The sequence below is a fragment of the Aedes albopictus genome, chromosome 2 (assembly GCF_035046485.1).
Source record: "Aedes albopictus strain Foshan chromosome 2, AalbF5, whole genome shotgun sequence".
Lineage (NCBI taxonomy): Eukaryota > Metazoa > Arthropoda > Insecta > Diptera > Culicidae > Aedes > Aedes albopictus.
The window spans coordinates 420,516,106-420,532,342 of record NC_085137.1 but is presented as its reverse complement, the minus strand read 5'-3'; the positions used below and the strand labels follow the sequence as shown (position 1 = coordinate 420,532,342).

Below are 16,237 nucleotides of genomic sequence, written 5' to 3'. Positions count from 1 at the left end.
AGAAATTCCAGGGGTAATTCCTAGGGAATTTCAGAGAAAATTTCTTAGGAATTTCAGGGAAATTGCTAGGGAATTCCAGGGAATTTTCGGGAAAATTTTTGGAGAATTTCAGGAGAAATTGCTTGCGAATTTCAGGAGAAATTACTAGGGAATTTCAGGGGAAATTTCTAGGGAATTTCAAGGGAAACTTCTAGGAAATTTTAGTGGAAACTTCTTGAGAATTTCGTGAGAAATTCTTAGGGAATTTCTAGAGAAATTTCTAGGGAATTTTAGAGTAATTTCTAGGCAATTTCAGGGAACTTCAGGAGAAATTCCTTGGCAATTTCAGGGAATTTCAGAAGAAATTTCTAGGGCATTTCAGGGGAAATTCCTAGGGAATTTTAGGGGAAATTCCTAGGGCTTTCAGGGGAAATTGTTAGTGAATTTCAGGAGAAATTCCTTGGGAATTTCAGAGGAAATTCCCTGGGAATTTCAGGGAAAATTACTAGGGAATTTCAGGGGAAATTCCTAGGGAATTTCAAAGGAAACTGCTAGGGAATTTCAGGGGAAGCTTCTAGAGAATTTCGGGGGAAATTCTTAGGGAATTTCTAGAGATATTTCAAGGGAATTTCAGAAAAGTTCTTAGGCAATTTAAGGGAATTTCATTGGAAATTTCTAGGGAATTTCAGGGGACATTGCTAGGGAATTTCAAGAGAAACTCCTAGGGAATTTCAGTGGAAACTTCAAAAGATTTTCGGGTGAAATTCTTAGGGAATTTCTAGGGAATTTTAGATAAATTCCTTGGAAATTTAAAGGAATTTCAGAGGAAATTCCTAGGGAATTTCGAAGGAATTTCCTAGGGGATTTCAAGAGCAATTCTTGAGGAATTTCAGGAGAAACTCCTGAGGAATTTCAGGAGAAACTCCTGAAGAATTTCAAGACATTCCAGGGTTCATTCCTAGGGAATTTCAGGGGAAATTCCTAGAGAATTCCAGGGAATTTTCAGGAAAATTTTTGGAGAATTTTAGGGGAAATTCCAAGAGAATTTCAGGGGAAACTCTTTTGGCTTTCAGGAGAAATTCCTTGGGAATTTCAGGAGAAATTCTTAGGGTTAATTCCTAGGGAATTTTAGGGTTAATTCCTAGGGAATTTCTGGGGAAATTCCTATTGAATTTGAGGGAAAATTCCTAGGGAAGTTCAAGGGAAACTTCTAGACAATTTCGGGGGAAATTCTTAGGGAATTTGTAGAGAAATGTCTAGAGAATTTTATAGAAATTCCTAAGCAATTTCAGGGAATTTCAGGGGTATTTTCAAGGATATTTCAGGAGAAACTCCTGAGGAATTTCAGGAGAAATTCCTAGAAAATTGCAAGAAATTCCAGGGGTTATTCCTAAGGAATTTCAGGGGAAATTCCTAAATAATTTCAGGGAAAATCCCTTGGGAACTTCAGAGAAAATTCCTAGAGAATTACGTGGAAATTCCTAGGAAATTTTTGGGGAAATTCCTAGGGAATTTCAGCGGAAATTTCTGTTTCTATGGATTTTAAGAGGAAATTTCTAGGCAATTTCAGGAGAAATTCCTTAGGAATTTCAGGGGAAATTCCTAGAGAATTTCACGGGAAATTTTTAGGAAATTTCAATTAAAATTGTTAGAAGATTTCAGGGGAAATTCCCACGCAATTCTAGGGGAAATTCCTAGGAAGTTTCAGGGGAAATTCCTTGAAAATTTCAAGGAAAATTTCCTCCTGAAATTCCTGGGGATTTTTGGGAATGCCTTAGGAAATTTTTGGGAAAACTCCCGGAAATTATTTTATGAAAATTAGAAACCTTAGAATTTCATAGGGAAAGTTGCTGGGTAATATCTGTAGAAATTCCTGGAAAAATTTGGGGAGCTTGTCGGAAATTGCTTTGGGAACACTTGGAGAAATTTTTCCTGGAGACATTCATTATAAATTGCTGGGAAAACCCATGAGAATTTGTTTGAGAAAGTTCTAGTTTCAGGAGAAATTCCTTTCAAAAAATCAGGAGAAAATACTGAAAATTTCCTGCGAAAATTCTTGAGGGATCCCTGCGGAAATTCCTGTAAAGATTCCTCTGGAATTTCTGCGTTTTCTTTGGGAAATGCCCAAGGAATTTTGAGGGAATGCCTGTTAAAACTGTTGGAGAAGTTTTAGGAGGAGTTCCTGGGGCCATTTTAGGGGACATTCCTTTGAACAGTTCTAAAAATTTCTTGGGGAAATTCTTCCAAAAATTCCTGGAGGATTCCTTAGGAATTTTCCGTGACATACCTGGGTCATTCCTGGGGAAATTATTGAGGAAATCCTGAGAAAGTATTTTTAGGAGAAGACATTCCTGGGAGACGTACCTAAGGAAATGCCTTGAGGAATTTCTTATTTGAGGAGTTTTATAAAAAAAAAGCATTCAGGCTTTTTGCGGGAATTCATGAGAGAATTAGTGGACGAATCTCTGGAAGATTTAGAGCGAGCTGTAGAAGGACAAATGAAGGAGACTTCTGACAGATTTCTGGAAGAATGGAGGATGTTCTGAATGATTTTTCGGAAGAATTCCTGACGATTTTCTTATCTATGTCTTAAATCTATGACTACTCAGTGTTTATATCAACAACCACTTTTCATCCTTACTTCTGTGTACACCGTGGCTCGTTCAATTTCATGACTCACCTACCCAAACCCGAATTAATTGGTACCATTCAACTTGGAAATCTACCAACCAATTAACACCTTTACGAGCTTAAGCACCTTTTCCTGATCGCTTATTTCGCATCTCGCGACACTTGCACCAAAAAAGAAGCTGTGACAAACACGTCATACCCATGCAAATCTGTGTCCAACCGTAAGCCCATTAAAATATTGCATGACAACTGACAACACACAATATAGAGGAAGAGACGTCGCCGCATCGGTGTCCTCCCTCGTCATGTAACCGAGCGGTCGCGCACGGGTGAGTGTTACGCTGTCGTTTAAGTCCACCCTGAATGAATCATTCAAAACAGGAAGGCCTCGTACGGTTGGTTATTTGGCGAACGCTAGCTTAAGAGAAAAAGAAGATTTGCCAAAAATGGCAAATGGTAGTGTCTAATGGATCGCTAAAAAGGGTCGCTCTCCAGTAGACGCGTTCCGTTGGTGGACAAATGTCGAGTAAGAGGCACTTAATTACTTAACCATGTGGCGGAATGACGACGACTACTCTTTTGCGAACTGAATGGATTGTATGCTGTTACTGGTGCTTTAAATCGTCATCTACAGTCGTCTGACTACCTACATGAAATTGCCAAGATCAACTAAAATCTATCTTATCTTATATGGAAATGGCAGCGTACATGAAATTCCCTAACAATTTGATTTAATTTTATTACTCTACAACAGTGTCAATATCTTCAAAACCGTGGATTTTTATTAATAACAGTTTTTTTTTTGTTTGGGATATAAAAAATGTAATAAAACCAAATAGCTTGACACAATGATCACTCCCAGAAACTCACCACAATTATCTTTACTTATCCGTTTCAGGTAATTCCCGAAAGAATCTCAACCTTGATCGTATTGGGTAAGCTCCAGTTCAAAAATGGTAGTTGGATGAACTTCAAGGTATTTTCACTTTCAATGTCAGATCCAATCACATAAGAGCAACAAAATGTGAACAAAAAAGAATCCAAACAAACTTGCCGGACCACACCCTCTGGTGCCGCCGTCGATAGAAGTTAATTCCAATTTATTGCTTCCCCCGAAACGAAAAAAAATATCGATCGGCGACGCGCGATCATCAACCGAAACGAAACACGAAACCGATTCCGTTTTCTTTCAGCGAGTGCTCTGCTTCTTCGCTTGGATAACCTCCAAGTCTCCCCAAATGAGCTGTGAATGTTCGAAACAGAAAAAAAAGAGAATGTCACACTCTGGTTAATTGAGTATGCCATGCAAAGAGCAGAGGCGTTGTTAGAATGTGGGGACAAACTTAAGACTTCTCCTTCTGCCAAATATCAGACCAATATTAAAGTTCTACACTTAGTTCGACACCTAACAATAATGCCTTTAACATAAGAAGTTTTTTCATGTTGTTTATCTTTTTTCAATTAACACAATAATTACTATGAAAAAAAAATACAAAAAAAACACGTTTTCTAAAAGTAGAATCAGTTCTGAATTGATTAATGCTACACACAAAATTCAAAACAAAATATATTTCCAATATAAACATTTTATTTGAATATGTTTTGCCAGTAATATTTATTTTTTTAAATTTTGGAATAAAAATCCCCAGATACATAAGTAGAAAATGGATATGGCAGAGGAAGTTATTAGTTATAACTATAGAATAAGTGTTCATCCCAAGTAACAATTCCATTGCTGATTGGTTATGTTTGATTTTTATTAGGGTTTTATTACAGCAATAATTAAAACTCACAGTTTTATGACTACTTCTATTAAAACCATTGATGAAATGTTTTTTAGTATACTTGAAGATATCCATAAAGCCAAATTTTAGGAGTAAACAAAACTCTGCGATATGTAATCCACCTGGCATTCATTATTACCACAATAAAACTGTTCAAACTTTTAACAGATGGCGATCCGTTCGATTAGTAACGACACCTGTTGGTGGAAAAGCAGAAACTATGACACTGCTAGGTTTATAGGCTTTTTTGACGGAAGCTAACGATCTCTTCGCATCTGGTGGCAGGAATAAGAATCCTATGAAAAGAGTGACTCCGCCAAAATTTGCCTTGGCGCAGCATAGGCAAAGTGCACTTTTTTCACTTTTTCTTATCGGATTCCGCATCGTAGAGAATTAAGCGAGCACTTTTTGGAAATAAAATTTAATTCTCTTTCAGAAACGCTAAGATCCGGTAGGTACTTACGAACAATTTATGTGATCAAATTGAGGAGCTCTTCCTATGCCTCCGGGGGGAAATCTTCCAGATTTTTTGTTTGCTGGCCAATCCGATGTCCTTCGCCATGGGCATGATATCAAAAGCCATTGCAAATGGTAAATAGCAACTTGTAGCGCAAAAAATGAGTAAAATTTGAAGACAAAAAATTGACTTTTTTATGTAAACAAACGATTTTCTCCTCATCTCACCAAGCGCCTCTTCAATCTGAATTAGCCTATTGCGGTCTTCATAAAAGTAAACTTGCTTTCGTTTCATTTTCGCTAATTATGGTCAGCGCCATATTGAAGAATTAGATAACGTGAATGGAAAATAGTTAACTTTGAAATGATAGTTGACCGTCATTTCAATAATATCCTCACATAAATAAACTCTCTCAGCTGAGTTTTCTTGTAATTTCAGATAGTTTTACAAAATTATCAAATTGATTTATTTCATTCCAAGATGATGATATTCACCATTTTCGAAGCGCGATTATTTTATGTTTCTGCATTCCCAATATTCACGGTAATATTGAATGCACATAAGCCTGACAACACAATAAATACTAAAATATTACTTTGGAATGATCACTTTCTACTTGCGAATGATGTCTCCTCCTGTACTTCACGTGCCATTGAATAAGCTTCTCTGCATCTTGAGCTGTCATAGTTTTTGTTGAAAAAAAAAACAACCACAATCATCATAACCTCTTTTCGAGTACCATTTTCCAACTAGGTTTTAAAACAGTTTTATTGCTACTCTTAATACGGTTTGTAAAACCTCTCCGAGAGTGGTCCACTTAGCCGGAAGATGCTTTTAAAGAGGCTATCAAGAGATTTTGATGTATAAATCAGTTTTATTGCAAGTATTATAATATTGGTCATGAAGATCTTTTATAGAACCGAACAAAACTTAAAATGTTACTTGGGATAGAACACGAAGCTGAGCAGCAGGTTTCGTTCTAGTTGAGACGTTCTGCCCAGAAGAGAACGGGCATAACCTTCGATTCGTTACAATAATAATCCAAATAAGTAAGCAATTTCCCAAAAATTCGAGAAATCTTTTCGAAAGAATTCAAAATGAGTGCAAGGGGCACTTGATACGCCAATGGTGAGAGGCGAAGGAACAGACGGACCACTTCACGCAAGCAACCAGTTTTCAATTTCAGTGACCTTGAATTGTGGTAGTGCCGGGCGTTTGGGTACAGGTGACACCCAAGGCCACACCGCCATCATGGATGGAGGATTTTGAGCAGCAAACAAGTCGTTTCATTTTTTCTTGAGCCGGTTAGGACCACTACCTGTCCATATAAAATGCAATAAAAAAATGTTTTAGGTTTCGTCTTCCCTGCTATTCGCGTTGTATATCAATAAACATAAATTATTTTATCTTTCTAAAAATAGAATATTTTTTGCGTAGAAGAATCGATTGAGCCAAGAATATCATCCTAAGTATACATAGTACCCGCATTACTTAGCGATGAAGAGGGAGATGAACATGTATCAGACGATACGAACGGGAGGAGAGCGTTTATAACTTCACTGGCTAGCAACGAATAGGGTCTGGGACCATTTGGGCAGGAGCACCTATTTTGGGCACACGATCAGGAAGGCGCAGTATCTAGCTATGTTCAAAAATTCAAGTCAATCGGTTTGAAATTGACTGAGTTATAGCAGCAAGTGCTCAAAATAGGTGCTCCTGCCCAAATGGTCCCAGACCCTAGTTGACAAGATGAAAAAAAAAACAAAAATTCAGAAAAGTATAGCTTAGCATTATTCCAATTGATTGCAAGCCGCCTGAAATTCAAACATTGCTGTTTGCCTATTGAGATCGCTATCACTTTGATGGTATTGAGTGTTAGCATGGTATCGCCGGTTACACGGCGATCATTTTTCAAAAGCTATCACCACGTGGTGTTGAAATTGGGTTCTAAGGGATTTATCATGAAGAAGTGGCCAATGTTCCTATATGGCTATGCAATTCATCACCTGAAAGTGCTTGTAATCCTAACCAACCAGTGAAGAGAATTGTCAGACAAAAGAGGCACAAAACAAGCAACAAAGAAGACGCGGCGATTACTCTTTATCCCAACTGGTAACAGATAATGACATGATCTCGAAAATTTTTGTTGCAGACAAAACGGAAGCTGAATTTGTTGCGTTCTTTTCAACTCGTGAATAATCAATGTTTACCAACCCAAAATCGAACCTTTTTGATGATACATCTTCAGCAGCGTTGCAGTGTTTACCGACTCGAAGTTACCGCTCGAAAATCACAATGCAAGCCTTAAAAATCTCTAAACTCGTGGTGCACGATCTTTATCCTATTCTGTTTAAGTTGGGACAAACCTATGTCGCATTGGGTAGAATGTCGCAACAATTTCAGGTTGCGACATTGTCGTTATTGTTGCGCGATGGTTGAATTTTGATTCACTGTAACCAACTATGCCAAAGATCGTGCCTTGCTATCTGGCTTGGCGTGGTGGTGAAATTCGTGATCAAACGCTTGAAGTGCTTAAAGTACTGAACAACTTTTCCATAGATCACGCCTTCTTGTCTGGATCCAATTTCGCGATACATCCTTCCAAAGTAGTATCGAAAGTTAACGTTCATAACTACATAGTTTAGTTATGAACGTTAACTTACGTGAACAATTACGTGAAAGTGCTCATAATTCTGAACAACTACAAGGTACGAAAATCGTACCTTCCTATCTTGCTTGAATTTAGTGCTATATGTCACCAAAGCCGTAACGGAACTAACTATATTAGCGACACGTGGTGGTGAAATTCGGAACTATAAAATTCATCACCAGGAAGTGGTTGTTGTTCTGAACTACTTTGCCGAAGACAGAATGTTGCTATCTTGCCAAGGCTCCGAGAGAACTCGCTACAAAGACATGGTACACAAAACCAATCCACTATAGGATATCAGGCGGACAAAAATCAGAAAAGTGACTTCCACTAATGCTTATTCTAAAATTTTCTATCGATAATAAACATATAAACTAAGAGAAATCTAGAATTTCAAGTTTCTAGCTGATGTAGTTACAAAGATATTTAGTATCAAAGTTGAGTAAAGCTAAAAATGTAGTTTTCGCAAAAAAACAACACATAATTTCAAATCGATATTTTCTAATTATTATCATCATTATCTATTGGTTTCAATACATCATTGGTAAGATAATGAAGCAAGCTTTCCAACAAACACGTGGTTTTGTGAAATAATTTAACCATTGTATGAAAAAAGGTACAAGAAGAAGAAGAAGTTGAAAAAGGCATGAGATTCAAATTTTGATAATCGGCATCTTTTTTTTCCCAAACATTCCCCGGCTCAAAATCAGTTTATGGTCAAGCTTCAGGTCTACTCTAATGATTTTGTATGCGAAAGACTGCGGTAAATTGCGGTCTTGGGAGATTCAGCATTTTTTACGCACGAGACCGCCCGGGCGCACCCCTTGAGATTAAACGACGATTCTCAAACATTCTAAGTAAATTCCCTTGGAATTAATTTTTGAAAGTAACTACACAATAGTGTTGATCATTCTAAGCACAAAAAAAAACAAAATAAAAATTTAAAAAATAAAACAAATTCAAAATTTTTATATATTATCAGTTATTTGACCATATTGAAAATATGCCCTTTTCAAAACTTGGTCGTGATGTTTAAAAATGTCCATAAACAATATATTTTAGTCGAACCAACTACAGAATTGATTCCCTGTTGTGCATTTGGACGAGTCGGACGTGTGTTCCGTATCTCACCACGCGATAGACCTCGTAGAAGTAGAGTTTTTTCCCCCGCAATTGCGGAAGGTTTTTTATATCGTGCGTTCTCCTGCTTGTGCGAAGTGTAGTGTCGCAAGGTGGTATCCAGCGCAACGCGGAAGCGAGGTGCTTGCATCATCGTACATCAAGGTCAACGAATAATCGCATCCAAAAGTCATCATTATCGCCATCATCAGCCCCTCCGTCAACAAAGAGGACGGCGGCGACGGGTGCGAAGGCAGACGCGACGGACAGCTTTACCATCTGCCTGCCTGTGATAAATATCTACCTGCTCCGGTCAGATAAGTATCACTCTTTCGATACACTCTTTTGTCCGCCCAATTTGTTTTGGTCGCTTTTGTCTATTGTATCCCCAGTCCACATTCGACCACGTGTTTTTTTTTGACATCCATAACAGTGGTTCCCAAACTACTGTATACGGGTAAGGGTGTACAAACTGTAAATAACAGAACATTTTTTTTTGTTTTTTTTTTATTAGCTATTTTTTCTTTTTTTTCAATACCGTTTTTTTTGCATCCTACAGGGTGCGCTAAAATAAACATAAGAATTGAATTCGTATATTATTAGTACAAGTTTTTTTTTTTTTTTATTTTGCTTTATTTTTTTTCTATATATTATTAACATTGTTTGGTTTACAAACCAAACAGTTGTCGTCCTAAGGAAGAAAGTGCACTGTAAATACTTAAGGTTTTTCTCTTCCTCTTTTGCACTTTTGAGTTATTTTCCATAAATTTGTTTCCACATGGACGATTCGATTGGAGGCGAAACGCCTCCCAATGATATCATTGCTCGTACGCGGTTTTATCAGCCATCTTCGCCTGGACCTTGGGTTGTCTATTTCCGGCGCAAATGCAAACCATTGAATATGCTTTCGATTTCTCGAGAGCTGACGCGTAAGTATCCTGGGACCGTTATTCACCAAGTGAAAGCATCCAAGCTGCGTGTTACCGCACCTAGCTACAAAGCAGCAAATGAAATTGCTCAACACGAAGCGTTTACTGTTGAATACGCGGTCTATGTGCCAGCACGAGAAGTGGAGGTGGAGGGGAAGATCCTCGACGAAATGCTGACATGTGAGGACATCAAGACCGGCTTTGGTCGGTTCAAAAATAGGTCAATTCCTGATGTGGCTATCCTAGACTGTAAACGCTTATCTAAGGTTTCCATGGAAGGAAATAAAAAGGTGTACTCGCCTTCAGCGTTTTTTCGAGTGACTTTTCCAGGTTCCGTCCTCCCGGAATTTGTTGTAATTGATGGTGGTTTTTACCCAGTGCATCTTTTTAGGCCGAAGGTTTTTAATTGTACCAAATGCAAGCAGTTTGGTCACAGTGATAGCTTTTGCGACAACAAGCCCCGTTGTGGCAAATGCAACCAAGCTCACTTGGAGGACTCTTGCACACAGGAAGCGGAAAAATGTAGCTACTGTGGCGGAGATCCACACGACTTGCAAGTTTGCCCGGCTTACAAAAGACGCATTCGAAATGAGAGTCGCTCTATCATAAAGCGCTCCAAACAGACATATGCGGAGATGGTGAAATCTTTTAAAACACCAGATTCCGTGTCTGAATCAGCTGTCCCAGTTGAAAATCCCTATCAGGAGTTGTCTTCCGATGATCAGGACGATGGCGAAACTGATGAGGGTGGATCTCTTTCGGAGGTACACGCACCTGGAAAAAGGAAGTCATCATCTTCCCCGGGATTGCGCCGAAAGGTCTTTTTAAAGTCTTCCCTCAAAAGTTTGCCTAATGATAAAGGAGACGGGGTAAACTTAAAAACTCCGAAGAATCAGGTTCCTCTAGCTTCAGCTCCATGTTGTAGCAAGAACCTGTCACCCCCGTCTCCGCCTGTTAAATACACTTCAAAGAGAAATAATCGACAAGGTAGCAAGAAAAAAGCTACCAAAGTTCCTCGCAGTTCAAGCAAGCCTCCTAGACCCAAGCGAGGACTGTTTACTTTTAGGGTTCTCGTGGATCGCTTATATAATGCCCTCAGCCTTCCAGAAACATTAAGAGGCATTATTGATATGTTTATACCTACAGTAGAAGAATATTTTCGGAATCTGACACAATCATGGCCCCTCCTTGCTGCGATCATATCTTTCGATGGATAATTCATCAAGTGAGGTACAAGATATGATCACTGTGCTACAGTGGAACTGTCATAGTCTAAAACCTAAATTAGACCTGTTTAAGTTTTTGATTCACAACTCTGATTGTGATATTTTTGCCCTTTGTGAAACATGGCTTTCTTCTGAAGATGAACTCAACTTCCACGATTTTAACATTATACGCCAGGATAGAGATGACCATTATGGGGGAGTTCTTTTGGGGATCAAAAAGACTTACTCATTTTATAGAATTCCAATCGCGACTCATCCTGGCGTAGAAATCGTCGCTTGCCAAATAAACGTAAAGGGTAAAGAACTTTGCGTAGCTTCCGTTTACATTCCTCCAAGAATTTCAATTAACCGCCGTCATCTTTGGAATGCGGTTTCTGCACTATCACATCCAGTTTTAATTCTGGGTGATATGAACGCGCATGGTACAGGGTGGGGCGAACCATATGACGATAATAGAGCGGCCATTTTCTATGATTTGTGCGATGATTTCAATTTGAACATTTTAAATACAGGTGAAGTGACACGTATTGCATCTGACGGCAAAGAAAGTCGTCTCGACCTATCACTGGGGTCAAGCTCACTATCATTCGATTGCTTGTGGAAGGTAATCGAGGATCCTCATGGTAGTGATCACTTACCCATTATAACCACCATAAAGCATAATAGTGAAAGGTCAGACCATCCAATTCAGGTTCCTTTTGACCTCACAAGGAATATCGATTGGCAAAAGTATGCAGAAGCGGTATCTTTTGGCATCGAATCATTCAATCCCCTCCCGCCTTTGGATGAGTATCGATTCCTGTCTGAACTGATATATAAGAGTGCATTAGAATCACAAAAACGACGTGTTCCAAGTGCAACCTTCAAAAGAAGACCCGCCACACTAGGTTGGGATGATGATTGCACCCAGTTGTATCTTAAAAAATCTGATGCTTTCAAAACTTTTCGTAGGCACGGTACCTCAGATCTTTATCAAGAGTACGCAAAGCTCGAAAGACAGCTGAGAAACCTGCTGAAAGCGAAGAAGCGTAGTTATTGGCGACACTTCATTGAGGGTCTCTCAAGAGAAACTTCAATGACAACGCTTTGGAGAGTGGCTCGCAACATGCGAAACCGCTCTTCTTCTAATGAGAGTGACGAATACTCCAACCGTTGGATATTCAGCTTTGCGAAAAAGGTCTGCCCAGACTCAGTCCCAGCACAACCGATTTCTTGGGAAACATCCCCAAGAGACGGTTCTCTGGACAGACCCTTCACTATGCTGGAACTTTCTATGGCTCTTCTTTCATCAAACAATTCCGCTCCGGGACGCGATATGATCAAGTTCAATCTTCTAAAGAATCTCCCAGATATCGCGAAAAGACGATTACTGGACCTGTTCAACTCATTCATGGAGAACAACATCGTTCCGCATGAATGGAGACAGGTCAAAGTAATAGCTATTCAAAAGCCTGGTAAACCAGCGTCTGATCATAATTCATACCGCCCAATTGCTATGTTATCATGTTTAAGGAAATTGTTGGAAAAAATGATCCTATCACGACTCGATCATTGGGTCGAATCGAATAACTTGCTTTCAAATACACAGTTCGGGTTTCGCAAGGGCAAAGGAACAAACGATTGTCTAGCGTTGCTTTCAACAGATATTCAACTGGCCTTTGCGGAAAAGGAGCAACTGGCTTCAGTTTTCTTGGATATTAAGGGCGCCTTTGATTCAGTTTCCATAGGAATATTGTCAGAAAAACTGCACAATAGTGGACTTCCAGGAATTTTAAATAATTTCTTGTATAATTTGTTGTCAGAAAAACATATGAGCTTCAATCTCGGACAACTGACAACTTCCAGAATAAGTTACATGGGCCTACCCCAAGGCTCATGTTTAAGTCCCTTGCTTTATAATTTTTACGTGAAAGACATTGATAGTTGCTTGGAAGGACAATGCACGCTCAGACAACTTGCAGATGATGCTGTGGTTTCTCTAAAAGGCCCACATGCAGAAATGTTGCAAAGACCATTGCAAAATTCTCTAAATAATCTGTCAATCTGGGCAAGAGATTTAGGGATCGAGTTTGCTCCGCAAAAAACTCAATTGGTTGTGTTTTCTAGAAAGCGGAACCCAGCCCAACTGAAACTCAATCTTTTGGGAATAGAAATCGACCAGTCTTTGACTTCGAAATACCTTGGGGTCTGGTTTGATTCAAAAGGCACTTGGGGTACCCAAATCAAGTATTTGGTGCAAAAATGTCAACAAAGGATCAATTTTCTACGCACAATTACCGGAACATGGTGGGGTGCTCACCCGGAAGACCTCATAAAACTTTACAAAACGACTATTCTCTCTGTTATTGAGTATGGCTCTTTCTGCTTCCACTCAGCAGCAAACTGCCACCTAATAAAGTTGGAACGAATTCAATACCGTTGTTTGCGTATTGCTCTCGGCTGTATGCACTCAACGCATAATGCGAGCCTTGAGGTCCTGGCAGGGGTGAAACCTCTCCAGAACCGATTCTGGGAGCTCTCGCTAAGGTTACTTATCAAGTGTGGAGTGAGCAACACACTTGTCATTGAAAATTTCGAAGAAATGCTCAGTCTGAACACTCAATCAAAATTCATGAGAATCTATCTGTTCTACATGTCATCTGATATAAGCCTACCAAGTTATAATCCTCCCCGTGTACACTTCACTAATGACAGTTCCTCTGTTAAATACGATCTGTCCATGAAACAAGCTATTCATGGAATACCAGATCAACTTCGATGTATATCTATTCCTCGCATTTTTAACGAAAAGTACCAAAATGTCAATTCCTGTAAGAGATTCTTCACTGATGGGTCTCGCATAAATGGATCCACTGGTTTCGGTGTTTTCAATGAAAATTTCACCGCCTTCCGCAAACTTCAGGAACCTTGTTCGGTTTATGTTGCTGAGCTGGCAGCAATCAACTTCGCTTTGGGGATGATTTCCAACATGCCCGTAGACCATTGCTTCATCTTCTCGGATAGCCTTAGTTCGATTGAGGCACTCCGGTCGATGAAACCTGTAAAACATTCATCTTACTTTCTTACAAAAATAAGGGAGCAGATGGGTGCACTGGTCGAAAGATCATACAAGATTACCTTTGTATGGGTCCCCTCACATTGCTCAATTTATGGCAATGAGAAGGCGGACTCTCTCGCAAAGGTGGGCGCACAGGAAGGTGAGATCTATGATAGAAGAATTTCACATGATGAATTTTTCCATTTTGTTCGCCAGAGTTCTCTTCAAAGTTGGCAAAATGATTGGCGAGATGGCCAGCTGGGACGGTGGTTACATTCCATTATTCCTAATGTTTCTTTGCGAGTGTGGTGGTATGGTCTGGATGTAAGTCGCAATTTCATTCGCGTGATGTCAAGACTTATGTCCAACCATTACTCGCTAGACGCGCATTTACACAGGATTAACCTCGCGTTGAGCAATGTTTGTACTAAGTGCGGTTCCGGTTATGATGACATCGACCACGTAGTTTGGCAATGCCCGGATAATGACGCCTCCAGAGCGCTACTTTTGGATACCCTTGAGGCCCGAGGTAGACAACCCTTTGTTCTTGTGAGAGATGTGTTGGGGACCCGCGATGTCACATACATGGGATGTATTTTCGACTTTCTTCGCTCTGCTGGTATAAAAGTTTAATTTGCTTGTGTTTTCTTCTCCAGTTTTTTTTTCTCTGTTTTGTCCTCTTTGTGTTACCAAGCTGCTCCTGGCCATCCGGAAAACCAAGTCCCACAACAAGTTGGTACCAACACCACAAGGCACCGAATACGCTAGCAAGATGCGATTCACCCCCGGATGAGCAGCAGTGAAACCTTTGGCCCAATCCTTACCCTGTCCATCCCTCAAAATGTGACCTTCTAACCTCGAGCTGCCACGAGTACCCTGGCTTCCACCCATTACTAACAGATATCATTAAAAAGTTATTACTCTGTATAATGTATACTATTAAGTACAAAGAAAGATCCTCGGCTCCGTAAAGCGTTATACGCGATTGAGCCCCAAATAAACGAACTAGTTAAAAAAAAAAAAAAAACTACAGAATACTAACAATTCCTCGAAAATATGACGAAAATATTTTTGTCCGCCTGCTTGTATGGGAATCCCCCATAGTGCAATCTGGGAACAACACGGAACCGGAAGAAGTTAAAAGTGTGGAACTAATGTATAAGTCTCGTTCTCACCGGAAGTTGCATGAAATCCCAATCTAGAATAGTGTAGAATTACAATGATGCAAAAAGATTGAATTTTGGTTCATTATTTCTAGTTATGGCTGTGCAAAAAAAAATAGTTCCAAGTTTTTTTCTCTGTCGGTACTTAGCGTCTTAATGCATACCCAGACCTACTCCTCTATAATATGGGTAGTTGGGATTAACATCGCAGAACATCTTGAACATCAAGAAGTTTGCAAAAACAAAATAATTGATACACCAGTAGCATTAAATGCTGATCTTGGATATAGGGTGTCCCAGAAAGTATGGGCACAACTTTCTATAGCGAAAATACAATCATTTTCTTTACAAACAATAATTCTTATATTTTTGTATTTTTATTTAAAGTATTTTAATTGATACCTGTAAAAAGTTTATACATTAAAAATTGTTTTTGTATGCAGAATGTTTAAAATGAAAAAACATCTTTCAAAACATCTGCACAACCTACTTTTTACGGTTTTGCCGGATATCCAAATTCAAAACATTTTTTCTTATTTTTTTTCACATGATATATCCGAAAACATGTTTCCTCAGATGGTTGACTGATTTTTTTTTATAAAAATATGTTTTGCCTGTGCGTACGGGTATTTCAGAATTTTGAGAAAACTGAAAAATTCGCCTTTTCTATTTCTGGATGAGACATGCCCACAGACATTCGAGTTTTAAAACATGTTTTAACGAGAATAAAAATAATTCAATCTACACTCTATATAGCTGGAGTATTTATTTTACATATAGTGAAAATTAAATGTAATTTTCTGCATGTTGTGATATATATTCAGAAACTTGTTTTCAACTATTAGAAAAACAGGTTTTCCAAAATATCGATTTCGTTGTTTCAATTCATTTTTCAGATTCAAAATTAAATAATTTCAATTCAAACTAAGGGTTGTATAATAGTAACGCATGTAGAAATACGCGGATATAGTTTTTGAAATTTTTATCAAGCTTAATTTCATGCGTAGAAAACCATTTGTTAAGCGAGTTTATTCAAAAATATAGCAATTTGTGCAGAAGCTTTAAAAGGTCTTTTTGGAAATGTTCTACCACACTCAAACGAAGTGTTAAATGCAAATTTTAATAATTGTCATTTCATGTTAATATACTAAGGCAGGACATGTGTGAAAATAAAGTTTGTTTATACATCCATTCCCAAATGGCAGTACTGCAAAGTTGTGCCCATACTTTCTGGGACACCCTATACATTAGACGTTTTTGAG

General features: G+C 38.8%; 1 protein-coding gene across 1 annotated transcript in view; it reads left to right on the top strand.

Annotated features, from left to right (window-relative positions):
* LOC109417793 (terminal nucleotidyltransferase 5C) overlaps positions 1–16,237 on the top strand; it is a gene marked incomplete at its 5' end in the record, with an annotated part of 301,534 nt that overhangs the window by 212,728 nt on the left and 72,569 nt on the right.